Consider the following 15,746-nt stretch of genomic DNA (forward strand, 5'->3'; position numbering starts at 1 on the left):
TTTTTCAGTCTCCTTAAATTTCTTTATTGAGGAATAGTTCGGAAATCATAAATCATTTTATCAAGCCAGAGTGCATTTTTATTAACCTCGTGTGGGGCTCTGATTCCCTGTGTGTGCTGCACCGAACATGCCAGGTAGTGGGGGCAGATTACACAAGACATGTGACTCTCAACCCAGGCTTCTTGCTTAAAATTCTCTGAACAATTCTCAAGACTTATCTCTTAGCTGAGGTGAGGCTCTCTTCGAGATTCTGCAATGTTATCTTTCCCTTCTGAGCTGTTGTGTTTTACTTTATGTCTTTACCCCCCAAATTGGAAAGAATCGAGATGAACAGCATCAGTAGAAATGGGAACTTCCAATATTTCTGCAGAAAGAAAACCGACTTTTCATTTGTCTCTTGAAACGCTGATCCACCCTCTAAAATGGAGTCAAATAACTCGGTAACAATATTAGCCACACATCTTCCCCAATTAGCTTGGGCTTCTTTTCCCGTGCTTTAAAAAAAAAAAAAAAAAAAAAAAAATCCAGGCAAATAGAGGGCAAGCCTTTTCACATTCACAGCAAACTGTCTGTTGATTTCTATTCCTCAGCAGCCATAAACACTATTGACGATGAAGATGAGGATAAATGAAATACATCCATCAGATGGGTGGATTGACTTGTTTTAACCTTCACGAGGAAACCGCTATGGACATACCAAGCTCAACATGTGTATGTACATATTAATAAGGCTCCCAAGATGGCCCTTATCTCCTTCCTTCCTTTTCTAGAACCTCCAGGCGCTGTCAAATCCAGAAGCCTAAAAAGACAAAAGAGGCATGTTAAGCTTCCTGGCATATCTTCTAGAATTATTATATGTCATTTCTGAAAATTACAGCAAATTTCTAGGAGCCATAAGCTCTCAATTAAAGCTTTGCTAGATTTGGAGGCGTTTTTTGCATTGTCACCTTAGAGCAGAGGCTGGACCTCAAAACTCGCCTTTCCAATAAGTGTTAGGTTGATTCTTTCCAAGTACTGAATTTAGCAGCATTGCTTTTGTTAAAACATGACATCATGGGCACCTTATTTGTTTCTGCAGTAACACTTGGGCTTGATAACGGTAAGAGAGTTCTGACTATTGCTTAACTACCCGAAGCCTTTAGCTCTAGGAAATCTGAGAGGCATCTTTGCCTGCTGTCTTAGAGCTGCAGCCTGCAAGGGGTTAAACCAAAGTCACTGTTCCTGATTCATGTATTATTTTCCTTAAAAAAAAAAAAAAAATACTTACCCAGCTCTCCGTATATGAAAAAGACTCACACCCACATGGAATGTTCCTAGCTTTGTCCCTGTCATCAGAGATGATATTGAATGGCTCAGTACGAGGGGATCTGGAACTATTTCTACAGCTTTTCTCACCTCATTTGGAATTTTCTTGCCTTGCTAATTTTAATTCTTTAGTTGAGTCATCAACTCAAATTTGGTATGGAATTGGCATCACCCAGTTGGTCGACTTGGGGGAAAGATTGTCCATGAAGAGGATCGGTCTCCACGAAATGCCCCCACCCACCCCACATACCCAGAGATCTGAGTGCTGTGAGGAGTGTGTGTGTGTGTGTCTGTGTGTGTCCGTGTGTGTTGTACAGAAGGGGTCTCTCTCCTGCTTTACATCTTGTCACCAAGTCTCCAAATTGTCCATCTGAAGTTGCAAAACACACACATACACCCCCCCCAACACACACACACACAGGCGAGGTTGAATTCTGGGGTCTAGTGACCGTCAGTCTACCCGATTTAGAGCACAGACGAGAAAGGGAGTTAAAATGCTTCCTTTGGGGAAAGAACTGGAATTCAGAAGGGAATTTTCAGTTCAGTTCCAACTCTGGCTGTCGGCGGCTGTCGTCAGAACTGGCGCTACTGTGAGGTGTCTGCTGATAGGAGACGGGGAGAGGCCGGGGATGGAGGCTTTTGCCATCACCTTCCTAACAAGGGTTTTATGAGGCTGCAAGGATTAATTAGTTTGTATCCTTAAGCAGTTCAAGGAGGAGGAAGTTTCCGCAAACGCGAAGCTGGAGTTGTATACGCATCTGACTCAGTTGTGGGCTCTGCCCCCCCCCACCCTCCCCATCGCAGGCTCTGAAACCTCCTGCCTGTGCTGTGATGCGACAAAGGAAATGGTGAAAGGGAAGTGAGGGGGAAGCACTTGCTTAGGGAAGAACAGAGGAGAGAAAGAGGCATGAGTCAGGCCAACAACCCTCCGAAAAGCAAAGGCACCGCCAATGAGGCTGCTGCAAGGGGGCGCTTACCCCCACCCCCCCCCCCAAAAAGAATACACCTAAAAACTGGCCAACGCCTTGTTTCAGATACGCCTTCCAGAGCTGGAAAAGACAAGGGGATCTGGGAGAGCTCATCTGTTGTTCCGTAGTTTTAGAAACAGCCGCATATGCTTTCCAGTGAATTCACAACAGAGGTAGTGTGTATGCTAGAAAACACTGAAGGGTCGTTCCTGCTATTGAACAGAGGAGGGTTCCGAGTGTGCACGGCCAGCGTTTGTACTGCAGACACAGTATCGGAAATGGAACAGAGTACAGTACGTGGAAGTTATACAAGTTCTTCCACTGCGTGCATCCGAAAACCCTGCATCTGCTTGAAGGCAGACAATTTACAAGGCTTGACTTACAAGGCAGACAACTTGCTACAACAAAAGATAATTAATGCTGCCCAGGGAAAACTGAGATGCTGAATTGCCCTGCCTTCTGGTATTAGCTCAATCCGGGTCCTTTAAAAAAAAAATATTTCAGCACTATTTTCAGCCTTTCGGGGTTGTTGAAACAACAATGGCTCCTAAAATATGGATGTGGCAATAACGTTTCCCATTTGAACTTGGGACCAAGCCCCTCTGCTTCTCTCGAGCTCTCCCTCCCTCTCTCCCTCTCTCTCTCTCTCTCTCTCTCACCTGTGTCCTGAAATGGAACGCTGCCCAGGAGCACAGACACCTGTCTCCAATGATCCACCCTCTAGACAGGCCGGATCTATGGTTGATTTTTTAACATCCGAATTTGGACCTCTGGATTCCAACGCATAGATTCATCAGCTGTTGGGACGTCGCACAGGCATCTGCAGTTTCATTATTTCTATCTGCTTAACAGGAACAATTAGAGAGCTGAAGAGTGAGGACGCCTGCTTGGGGACCGTTTCGGTATTGTACCCAGACCACACATTCCGGCTGGGAAGGAACACAGTAATGTATAAAGCATTAGTGGATTTAACACCCCGCGTTGTGTTTGGGGAATCGAATTGTCAATGCTTCTGGCAAGAACTCATACTCCAGTTGAAATCTATCAAACACCTTAATTAGCTCCGGGTACCTAAAGGCACCCAACCCAGAGGCAAGGTGGAAAGCAGGAGACCAAAGACCAGAGCGGCACAGAGGCGGCCCGGGTCTCCCTGAGCGCCCCCCAGGACCCCGTGGCCTCCGTTGCAGGACCGAGATGTACGGGGCCACCAAGAGAAGCCCGACAAGCCCCGCTCTCACCGTGGCAGCCACGGGGGATGAGATGGAGAGTGTTTGGATGGTTTGATGGGTGTCAGCTCACAGGATGGGGAGAGGCCACCGTGACACGAAGCCGTTGCTGACGGTAACCAAAGCCTTTTTCTCAGCCAACCGTTCCACCTGGACCTCTGCACAAATTATTGTTTTCAATTACCACCTGTGTATTCCTTCCCATGCAACTTATTGATATAAAATTACAGCTACACCGGTATAAATAAGTTATGCTGCAGTTGTAAAATGGAAGAAATTTTGTTGTAGCAATTATGTTCAGCAAGATGACAAAATAAATTTCCAGAGCTGTGCCTGCAGTAACCTGGGGAATTTAAACCTCATAATTTCCATTCATTTCAGATAATTTGGAGTAATTTCTATATGTAATAACTTTGTAATGAAAAACACAGCGGTACTGAAGTGATTTCGCTCTGTTTTTTTCTCCTATAGTATACATGGCACAAAATAAATGATAAAAATAATATTTCCTTTTTATATGTGTGTGTGTTGAGTAATTCCTTCAGCAAAAAAATCATAAACTAATACCCAGACTAAATCTCTGTCCACAAAATGAAAAATAAATTGAGTTAAAGAAAGTGGAAAAGTATGAAAGGCTTTGGATGTTTTATTGTGACTTTATTGAATTGTCTTATTCTCAGGTTGCTTCTGATCTCCGAAGGGTTACACTTCCCAAGTAAGGGGTGAACACAAGCTGGCCCCCAGATTCCCAGGAGGGAGCCGCAGGGAGACCCCCAAAGCTAGAATACCCTGGGCAGGTGGCAGTTTCTCCCCCAGAAACCGTTAGGAAAGGCGGTCTCTCCTGGGATAAGCTGGGCTGTCCCCAGTTGCTGCTTTTCATCAAGGTCTTTAACGGCAACTTTCTCTGCAACTGGAAACAACTTATTAGGCTTGGCAGTGGTCACGTAGGTCCTCCTTTAATTAAAGACCTGGCGTGGTGACGCTGCTTCCCTGGCTGCCCGCGCCCCCACCCCCCACCCCATGCCCTGCCCCACCTCTGACACCCGCCATGGATGTGCACAGCCCCCCATCACCCTGCGTCATCTGGCGGAAGCTCCCACTGCGTTGCTGCAAGAGGTGACAAGGATCACAGCAGCTGCGTTAGCTCCCAGTGCAGTGCAATTAGCCTCTGCCGCCAGCGCCCATCAAAGGTTTCCTCCCAAAGAAAAATGAGGCTGGGTCTAGATGAGTCATCTCCCCCTAAATCCTGCCTGCCAAGAGGGAAGGTCAGACCAGTTGTCAGCTCCCCCCCCAGCCAGCGGAGAGGGTGGCCTCCTGCCTCCAACTCGAGTCCCGTACCCCGCCCACCCTGTGTTTTCCTGCCCCTTCGAGCAACCAGGGGTGCAGACATGAGGTGTCTGCTGTGTACTGGGCACTCACTGGCTGGGTGGTCCGGGAAGAGGGAAGAGGGGAGAGCGCTTTCCCATCTCAGCCCAGTGACCGCCCTTGTCACATGGGCTCCAGGGCACCTGGGGGCTGACCCGCTAAGCAGAGGAAAGGGGACATTTGGAACGTGGTAGGCAATCCCTGGCAGGTAGCATTCAGTCCACAAGCACCACTGTGACTCGTCATTTCAGCAACACACAATGATGGGTGCCTGCCACGTGCCAAGCACAGTATGGGGCACCGGGGTCCTACGATGGTGCTCTATGTGGGGTTATACCCAGCTGCCTCGTTCAGACAAGCCTGGCTTTGCCACACCACCCCTGCCCCAAGGACCATGTGCGGTACAGCAGTTACAGGACTGCAGTAGCGTAACACAGCCCACGGAAGAGACTCGAGGCCGTGCATCCTGCGTGCTGTAGGAACAAAGGAGCAGGGGGCAGGGGTCCTGGTCACAGAGCGCAGAATCCCTCCCAGACCTCGAGGCCTGCTCAGTCAGAGAGAGACTCACTCTTGTCCATCGACAGAGGGGTGGATAAAGAAGACGTGGTACCTATACACAGTGGAATATTATTCGGCCCCCAAAAAGGAATAAGATAATGGCATTTATGGCAACATGGATGGACCTAGAGATTATTGTACTAAGTGAAGTAAGTCAGACAGTGAGACACAAAAGTCATATGCTGTCACTTAGATGCGGAATCTAAAAAAAGGATACAAAGAACTTCTTTGCTGAACTGACTCACAGACTTTGAAAAACTTATGGTTACCAAAGGAGACAGGTGGGGGTGGGCAGGGGGCTTGGGATGGAAATGCTGTAAAATTGAGTTGTGACGGTGGCTGTACAACTATAAATATAATAAAATTCATTGAGTTAAAAGAGAGAAAGAAGCTCACTCGGTTTATCTTCTCTAATCCCGAGGAGAAAAGGACCTCCGTCCCCAGGAAGCCCAAGGCCAGCAGTGCTGAAGCAGGGCCAGAACCACTGCCAGGTTTGTTTCTGGCGCAACCACGCCACCAGCCTCCACCCAGGAGTCCCAGCCCTCCCGCCAGGAGCAGCGCGTGTAGCTCTAGATCAGCAAAGCAAAGCGAGCGCAGCCTGGGGACCCAGGGGACCCAGGGAGAAAGAAAAGTTGAAGAGAAGCAAGGATCGGGTGAGTGGAGGAGATGCTGCCTGCCCCCAGTGGGGACTGCGAAATCCAGGAAAGCATGACCGTGACTCTGAAACCAAATAATCCAGGCAGAGAGGAATGGGGGGAAGGGGCAAAGATAAAGACATCCAGGGATGCTGAGTCTCAGAAAGGCCTGACCAGAAGGAAGGGGCTGGAAGTGCAGACAGAAGGGGTGGGAGTAGCCAGAAAGGCCTGCCGGCTAAATTTTAGGACAGAAAAATCCCTACGATTGGTGGCAGAAGGCCTAGCTCTTTCCCTTCCCTGACATGAGTCTGTCCTTCCCGCAGCCTTGTGAGATGTGCAGGGCAGGTGCAAGCATCTCCCAGAGGCACGGGGGTCGAGTCCCTGGCTGTTTGCTGGGAGACCTCAGGCGAGCTGCTTCCCTTCCCGGCATCCCCAGTCCTCCTACGTTACATCCAAGGCTCGGGCAAGGATTACATCAGATAATCTACCTGAAAGCCATGCCCCCGCCCCAACACAGGGCCAGGCACGTAGTAGGAATGTAACAAATTATAAGTATTATTCTCATCATGCGGAGGCCTGATGCTGAGGCCAAGAGGAGATTCGTATCCAACCCAATCTATGGAGTATACCTGAGCTTTTCAGTTCAGGAGGGAAAGGCATGATTCTCCCTGGATTTAATTCATGAGCACATTTAACACATGTTGATGAAGCCCCTACTGTGTGCCAGGGACCAGGCTACCCTCTGGGAAGACCCAGAGGAAAACATCTTTATCTGGAAGCAGGTTTAGAGCACATCGCTGGACTCTGAGCTCCTCCAAGCAGACAGTGGAATCAGCCTTTTCTCCTCAGCCTGCGACAGGCACATAGTAGGTGATCAAGGAGCAAGACAACAAGACCTAATACATCTGCACGGGGGCCCGGAAAAAGCCAAGCCTGCAGAACCAAGGCTGAGAAGACACCCCTTGGGGTGTTTGCGAGCGTCATCTCGGCGACAGGGACCAGAGGCTCACCCTTCATTTCCTTCTCTTTCTCTCCAAAGCCCCCCCAGTCGGCATTTACGGCTTTTATAACCAGCCACAAGAAATTAAAAATTAAAAGTTGTGGCAGCTGTACTTCGTGTTAGGGGAGGGGGGAGATAAACAGACCACCTATGAGAAAAAGACTGGAGGGAAATACAGAAACGACAGCCACCACTGTGTTAAGATGGTGGGGTTAGAGGGGCTTTTAAAAGAACTTAATTTTCCAAACCTTCTGAAAAGTCATAAAAGACTTGCCATGCATTTTTAAATAAAGTTTTATAACAGAATCACAGGAGTGGTCACTGGGCTCTGAAGAGCTCTGTGGGGGCATCTGGCAGGAGGACACTGTCCTGGCACAGGGGCCATTCTGGGGGCAGGGGCCCCTGCGGGACGAGGTTGGATGGGACCCTTGTTAAGAAGCTGCCTGGGAAGTTCTGGCTGTGGCTCAGCAGGATAAGAACCTGATTAGCATCCATGAGGATGCGGGTTCGATCCCTGCCCTTGCTCAGTGGGATAACGATGAGGCATTATCGTGAGCTGCTGTGTAGGTCACAGACACAGCCCAGGTCCAGTGTTGCCGAGGCTGTGGTGTAAGCCGGCAGCTGTGGCTCTCATTCGACGCCTCACCTGGGAACGAACGTCCATATGCGGCAGGTGCAGCCCTAGAAGCTGCCTTCATTCCCTTCTGTTTGGGGGGCCTCCATCACCTGTGTGCCGGACAAGACTCTCTGAAACCCAAAGGGGCAGATGTTAAACACCCCCTCTCGGCACCCGCAGGGGCCACGGTGGAGGAGCGAGCGTTCTTTGCTTCCCACGGGGCCATCCGCCGCGGGGAGCCGCCTGGCTGGGCCCGGCGCTGGGTACGTGCTAAGTGGGGGGTACTTTTAGACACGCACAATAAAGAATGTCCTCTCGAAGCTTCCCCCTCCTTCCCACCTTCTGTCATCCGGGGAGATAATTCATTTATGCAGCTTTCACAGAAGACTGACATTTTCGACTTTTTTAGCAGAATAAATTTATAAGGTAAATTAGGGGGTGGGAACCCTAGGATCCTAGGCAGATTCAAACTGGTAATTACAGAGGCCTAATTATGTATTCACCGCAGAGCCTTCTGGAACGGGGACGGCTATGGGGTGGCTCTGAGTCCTCCTGCGGAGGACATACTCCCCTGGGAACTTCACAACCAGCGTTTGAGGAGCTGCTGCTTCCAGCCTCGAGCTGTCGAGGGGACGTGCTCTTGTCAGAGGCACCCACGCCCTGGCATGTGTAGAGAAACTCCTGGCCCCGGTCAGGACGCCCAGATTTTCCCTGCAGATCAGGGGGGCCTGACTTGGATAAAATCAAAGTTGTGTTCCTGTTTGTTTGTTTGTTCTGTCTTTTTAGGGCCATACCTGCAGCATAGGGAGGTTCCCAGGCTAGGGATCAAATTGGAGCTATTGCCACGGGCCTATGTCACAGCTACAGCAGTTCCAGATCCGAGCCGCATCTGCAATCTACACCACAGCTCACAGCAACGCCGGATCCTTAACTCACTGAGTGAGGCCAGGGATCGAAGCTGCATCTTCATTGATACTAGTCAGGCTCATTACCCCCGAGCCACAGAGGGAACTCTCTGCTGTTTTGTTTTTGGTTTTTTTTTATGACAGTTTTGTGGGGTTTTTTTGTCTTTTTATCTTTTCTAGGGCTGCTCCCGTGGCACACGGAGGTTCCCAGGCTAGGGGTTGAATAGGAGCTGTAGCTGTCAGCCTACGCCACAGCCACAGCAACGTGGGATCTGAGCCACGTCTTCGACCTACACCACAGCTCACGACAACGCCGGATCCTTAACCCACTGAGCGAGGCCAGGGATCAAACCCGCAACCTATGGTTCCTAGTCAGATTTGTTAACCACTGAGCCATGATGGGAACTCCACAACAGTTGTTTTAAAAAATCTTGCTCTGCCACATTTTCCCCAAATCCCTCCTAGAAGTCTACATGTGCCTCTACCAGCCTAAGGGATCAAGATTACCCCTGCTTGGCTGGGCTCCTTGGGAACTGACATTTTACTTCTCCATCTCATCAGAACTCAGCGCGGAGGCTGGCCTCTTTCCCCTGAATGAATGAATGAAGAGCAAAAGTGCACAGTGGCCCTCAGAAGAGGAAGACCCTGGGCCCCAGCAAAGTGATGAGCTGGCTGAACACCAGCCTTTCTCACTCATCACACGGCCACGTCTGGAGATTTCCACACACCTTCATTGCAGAGCCCACCTCTCTGTGGCCAGCTCCTCCTCATTCTCCGGTGCCCCCTCTGTTTTCCATGATGTCCGATCATTCTCTTGGGAAAGTATGGATTGTGCTCTGTTATGAATTGAATTGTGCCTCCCCCCCTAAAAAATACGGCAATCCTAACTGCTATACCTGCAAATGTAACCTGATTTGGGAAGTCTTTATAGGTATCGTTAGGTAGGGTGAGCGTCTCCCAGAATCCAGAATCCTGAATCCAATATGACTTGAGTCTTTACAAGGAGGGAGTTCCCTGGTGGCTCAGTGGGTTAAGGATCTGATGTTGATGCAGCTGTGGCTCAAGTCACTGCTGTGATGTGGGTTTGATCCCTGGCTCAAACTTCTGCATGCCGTTGGTGTGGGTGCAGCAAAAACAAAGGGGGGGAAGGAAGAAGAAAAAGAAAGAGAGAAAGAAAGAAAGAGAAAGAAAGAAAGAAGGAAAGAAAGGAAGAAAGAAAGAAAAGAAAGAGAAAGAAAGAAGGAAAGAAAGGAAGGAAGAAAAGAGAAAAGAAAAGAAGGAGACACACAGAGGGAAAGACAGAGAAAAAGGTCATATGTCCCCGGGGACAAAGATTAGCCCAGCATCCATGTGAAGCTAGAAAGAGATGAGAAAGCATCCCTCGTACCTTGTCCCTGTGACACCCTGATCTTAGACTTCCAGCCTCCAGAGCTCTGAGACCAAAACTGCCTGTTGCTTTAAGCTCCCCTGTTTGTGATGCTTTGGTTCCCATAGTGCTAGGAAGTTGAGACGTGGTCCCATGGGGTGCCAAGCCATGAGGGGGCACAGGGAGCAGAGCTGGACCACGAGGGCAAGGACACTGCCCTCGGGGGCTCAGAAGCCACAAGCCTTTCCTACAAGGCAGTGAAACTGTGAGAAGATTCCCCAGCATTGCACATTCACAAAGAGAATGTTGACAAGCTCGGCTGGTCCTCCCTGTTCCCCTAGAGAGAGCAGTGACAACTGGACTGGCGATGCCTTGAGGTCAAGACAATGGCAGGTTCCTCCTTCCACCTGGCACCCCGCGTACACCCCACGCCAGCCTCTTGTCCTCTGTTGGTACCTGCACAGACTTCAAACCCCAATTATAATGACAGAACTTGAGGAAAAGCAAAATTTCAGGGGGGAGGGGGTGACTTGGGGGGCCAAAGAGCCTTCCCATCAGCCCCCAAGTACCCCCCCATCCCACCCCTTCCCCCGTAAGCTCACTCTCCGTATCTACACAGGGTTGACTCCAAAATGAGCCAGCTCCTCTGACACCCTTCAGCTGCTTGAGGTGTTAGCTTGGCCTGTGGTTGGGTTTCATTTTCATTTTGGGGTTTAACAAACAAAGAAGAAAAAAGCAAGCAACAACAAAGCTCTGACCGCTTCATACTGCTGGTAGCAGATGACCCGCAGGGCAAGGGAAATGGAGTTGGGTAAAAGTGGGGTCTCTTGAGTTTTCCCAAAACTCTTTGGGGTGAAATAGAGCGAAGACACTCTCTTCGCTCCTCCCCACCCCAGACACGCCCCTGAATCCGCCTGGAAAACAGAACCAGCCCGGCTCCTACAGGTACCAAATCAGAAAGAAAACTCTTTACCTTTCTCCCCGACATGTACCCTCTTAAGACAGCTCCAGCTTGGGCAGAACTGGCTCCAGATGGCCCTGCCACTTCCGGCCTGTGCACGCAGCCGGGGGGGAGCCAACTGGAGAAGTCACACTTCTGAGAAGTGCTGGGTTCACACCCAGAGGCAGGGCGCCTGCAGCTTTGACCAAACGCAGGCACCACTGGCAGCTGGATGTTAACTTAGCTTGTCTTCCAGTTAGGCTGTGAGGGATGGAACCACAGGGCCGGGCTTCCAGACAAGACGTGACACCGTCTGTGCCCCTACTATGCGCCAGACAAGACCGTCTGTGCCCCTACTATGCGCCAGCAATGGTGGACGGCTCACATGGATTCTTCCCACACGCTCACCTTGTCAGAGCGCAGGAGATCGCATTTTACACGAGGGGACACCAGGTTTTGCACCTGCCCAGGGCTGCTCAGAGTTAGGATCCAAAGTCTGGTTTTCCGCCTGTGTGGGGACCATTCATTTCTCCATCCCCACATGAGCCAAGCTCAACCAGGCTGTCCTGCAGAAACCAACTCTAAAACAGTCGAGTTTTACACAAAGACACCCACTGTCCTTGCTGTCCTTTGCTTTGCATGTGAGCAGAACTCGAGCCCCTGTAGCCACACCTCACGGCTGCCGGGGCCATGGCTGGGGAAGAGGGACAGCAAAGCATCCCCTTGGCCCTTAACTGCCTCAGTCCAGAAGCCACACCCATCGCTTCTCCTCACAGCCCATTGGCCAGAGCTCATCATGTGACCCAACGTAACTGCAAGGGAGGCTGGGAAACGTGGACCAGCACCTGGGATGTTGGAGCGCTGTGCCTCTCGGCCACCGTGTGCAGAAACGGGGGGCGGGGGTGGGGTACTCAACTAAAAGGGACCATGGGCCTTAACTAGAAATTTCTGTACCAATCAACTTGGGGCAAAAGAGTATGGCGCCATGACAGTAATAACATAACTGCTTTGTTACATAACTGTACCGAGGATTCTTATTCTGAGCCAGTTGAGATTTTTTTCCCCCCATCCTCTGATATTTACTGATGGCACTGCTTCTTCATCCACTGCTCCCTCTGCTTGCCCCCATCCCAGTGCCGACATGTAGGCCTGCAGGGTACCACGGAGGTCTTAATGTTAGACTCTGCATGTGGCGTTTGCCATCAGAAGCAAACAAACCTGCAGGATGGAGAGGCGACTGGTCACCTTCTTGGAAAAAGAGGCCCGCAGATGGAGCCCCTCCAGTCCAGAAATGTGTCCATTGGACCTGTCAGTCAAACCAGACTTTCGAACTCTGGAGGGTGTGAAGCAGGTGTGTGGGTGGATACGAAGCACCCAGGCTTCCCTTCGAAACCCTCAAAATAGTGTTTGATGGATGGATTTAGATCAGAGAGCTTTTACACTGGGAGGAGCCAAGCGATGATGCTTGTCCACCTACCTCAGGAGGAAGCCTGAGGCCAGGGGAGGGGGCTCACGCCCAAAGGGGGAGCCAGGGCCCTGGGATGGGCCCCCGGCCCCAGGCTCCCGGGCCATGGCTGCAGCCCCAGATTTCCCCGCATCCCCTTTTGACCTGTCAGTCAACAAAGGAGAAGGGAGCTCTGGAGGCCCTGCAGGACTTTGTTTCCATTAGGCCTGACAGGGGTTTGGAAAAGCTCATGAATCCCAGTCACCGAGGGTGACACCCGGTGACAGGAAAATGGCGGGCGTGGGGGGAGCCTGCCATCGTGGAGGCGGGAAGGGGCAGCTCTGCACAGCGGTCCCCTCCAGCTCCCTGCCGTCTGCTGCCAGCCTCCCTGCGTCATTGCACACGCGTGTTCTCACTGGGTGCCACCCGCGTCCTGCTGCGGCCAGACCGACCAGCCCTCACCTCCAACAAGAACTCTTCCTCCAGGAAGGCCTCCAGGTCCTAAAGAAGCAAGGCCTGACTCAGGAGGGCCCGGGGCCTGGGGGGGGGGGGGGGGCAAAGAGCACTGTCCACTTATACGTGGCTACATGCTGATGTGTGACCGGACCCCAGTTGGGCTGGGGGCCTCTCCCAGGAGCCTCGTCTTGGCCCACAGACCACCCAGAGGTGAGTCTCAGGGCTCTGCCACGTTCTCATGGTTGGTGATGCCCAGCACCCCCCACATGGGAAAGCAAGCCCTGCCCTCTGCCGGGGACACCTGGTGGCCATGGATCAGGATGGACGTGCATCCTCAGTAAACCCTGAGAGCTGAAGGAACCCCAGGAGAGCAGTTTAGCCACATCCAGTGATGGATGGGGAAACGGAAGCCCTGTCCCCTGCCAGGCTACCTTCTCCCTGCAACCAAGCCCAGCCTTCCTCCTGGCCCGGTGTCTGCAACAGGTGACAGAGGCTGCAACTCATGGTCCCTCCCTCAGGCGCTGGCTCTGTGCTCCCCCTTCCGCTTCACTTAGCCCCGTTCTCTGCTGTCCCCCACCTGGTCCACGACTAACTGTAGGCAGAGACCACGGCTCACTCAGCTGTGTGTCACCAGCCTCCACCCCAAGGAGGCTCCCAGGGTTAATGCACGGAGCCGGGGGCAGGGCAGGTGGAGGAGGGTGCTAGCATGATAATGGGGGTGATGATGGGAGTGGGGACCCCGGGGTGACCCACTGAGGTGCTGCCCTCGCTGGAAAGGAGGCAGCCTGCTTCCTCACCAGAACACAAAACCTGAGCCACAGCATGATCTCAACAAAACAAACACATAAAAGAAAATATCTTATGATTTGTTTTTGGCTGTGCCTGTGGCATGTGGAAGTTCCCAGGCCAAAGACTGAAACCATGCCACAGCAGCGACCCGAGCCACAGCAGGGACAACCCTGGACCCTAACCACTGGCAACCCAGGACTCTTAAGGTATTTTTAATACAAGGGAAAGAAGGAAAGGAGCAGAGAGAGAGGGGGAAAAAAAGGAAGGAAGAAAAAGGGCTGGTGGTACTAAAAAGGCAGGGATGGAGTTCCCGCTGTGGCTCAGCAGGTTAAGAACCCAACTGGTATCCATGAGGATGCGAGTTTGATCCCTGGCCTCGCTCAATGGGTTAAGGATCCCGCATTGCTGTGGCTGTGGTGTAGGCTAGCAGCTGCAGCTCCGATTCAACCCCTAGCCTGGGAACCTCCATATGCCGTGGGTGCGGTCCTAAAAAAGAAGAAAGAAAAAATCAGGTAGAAGGAAAGAAAGGAGACAGAGAGAGAAGGAAGGAAGAGGGGAGGCAGGTAGGAGGAGAAAGAGGGGGAGGGGGAGAGGGAGGAGCTGAGGGAGGGGGGCAAGGACAGACTGGAAAGGGATGTGACAAGTGACCAGCTAATTTCACTGAACTTGACTTTCAGGGGTCCCTTACAGGGTCTGGGCAGAGGTGGGGCCCAGGGGGACTCGGTGTCACGTGGGCCCCTGCGGTCAGCCTGCAGCAAGGGCTGTGCCTCAGTTCTCCCTGTGGTTTACCTTGTGGCCCAGGGGGCCAGGTAGAAACCGTGCGGCCCCCGCCAGGAGGTCCTGCGCTGGGCTGGCAGGGGCGCAAGACCCTCTCTGGGTTGTATCTATGCAGCCAGCCAGCCAGAGACTTCCTGGGTCCAAGCCCGGATACTTTAATCCACTGTGCCAGGCCAGGGATTGGACCTGTAGCTCCACAAGAACCTGAGCCCCTGCAATCATATTCTTTTTTTTTTTTTTTTTTTTTTTTTTTTTTGTCTTTTTGCCATTTCTAGGGCCGCTCCTGTGACATATGGAGGTTCCCAGGCTAGGGGTCGAATCGGAGCTGTAGCCACCGGCCTACGCCAGAGCCACAGCAACGCGGGATTCAAGCCGCGTCTGCAACCTACACCACAGCTCACGGCAACACAGGATCCTTAACCCACTGAGCAAGGCCAGGGATCGAACCCGCAACCTCATGGTTCCTAGTTAGATTTGTTAACCACTGAGCCACGACGGGAACTCCTGCAGTCATATTCTTAACTCCCCATGCCACAGTGGGAGCTCCCTCACTTGGTTTTTGTGTCCTCTCAAAAGAATCTTGTCCTGAGCCCCTGCTATGTGCAGAGGCCCCTGAGGTGAAAGACGAGAGTGGCAGGGTAGGGACCAAACTGAATTCAAATCAGAGCTCTGATACTTCCTGGCAGGCTGAACTTGGGCAAAGTACTTCACCCCTCTGAGCCTCAGTTTGCTCATCTGTAAAGTGGGAGTCAGAGCAGGACCTCTAAGGACTCGCTGAGATAATGCAGGTACCACACTGAGCATCTGGGTGGGGAAGGTTCCAGCACCCTACATGGGATGTGGATAAATAACCAGTACCAAACAGAAGGAAGCAAGTTCCAAGGAGATGAAGATGGAGGACGTGGTGTGAAAACAAAGGCAGGGAAACTCTGACTCGGCAGGTCAGGGAAGACTTCCCAGAGGGGGAGACTCAGCCCAGCATCGCTTCCTCCAGGAAGACCTCAGTGACTGCTCAGCTGGATCAGACCCCTCTGCAGGGCTCCCACCAGCCCTGGGGCTTCATCCATCATCATATCATGTCCCTCACTGGGCTGTAAATCGCTGTTGCTAAACTGCATGGGGGCAGGGACAGTGTCTTCTTTGCCTCTGAGTCCCCAGAGTCCCACACGAATGACACATCCTAGGCATGAAGTAAATGGCTCCTGTATCCGGGGCTGTCATTAACACAGGCTGCAGTTTTCTCATCTCCCATCTCTCTCCAGGTACCGCCCCAATTCTCCAAGAAGAGTAGATTCTTGTTTTTTTGTTTGTCTGTTTGTTTGTTTTTTAGGGCCACACCTGTGGCATATGGAGGTTCCCGGGCTAGGGGTCAAATCGAAGCTGCAACTGCCAGCCT

The 15,746-nt window shown here is 51.7% G+C and overlaps 1 long non-coding RNA gene across 1 annotated transcript; it reads right to left on the reverse strand.

Moving 5' to 3' along the window:
- Positions 1 to 3,034, reverse strand: LOC146401917 (uncharacterized). The gene is made up of 2 exons (XR_014811507.1): positions 2,933 to 3,034; positions 1 to 799 (listed from the first exon to the last, which is right to left on the reverse strand). It is a non-coding gene; the product is annotated as an uncharacterized LOC146401917 (long non-coding RNA).
- Between the last annotated feature and the right edge of the window lie 12,712 nt (positions 3,035 to 15,746).

This window comes from Sus scrofa, chromosome 7 (assembly GCF_054392235.1).
Source record: "Sus scrofa isolate SSC_HxYL_T2T_F1_AM1 chromosome 7, Sscrofa_HxYL_maternal_Yorkshire_Landrace_v2.0, whole genome shotgun sequence".
Lineage (NCBI taxonomy): Eukaryota > Metazoa > Chordata > Mammalia > Artiodactyla > Suidae > Sus > Sus scrofa.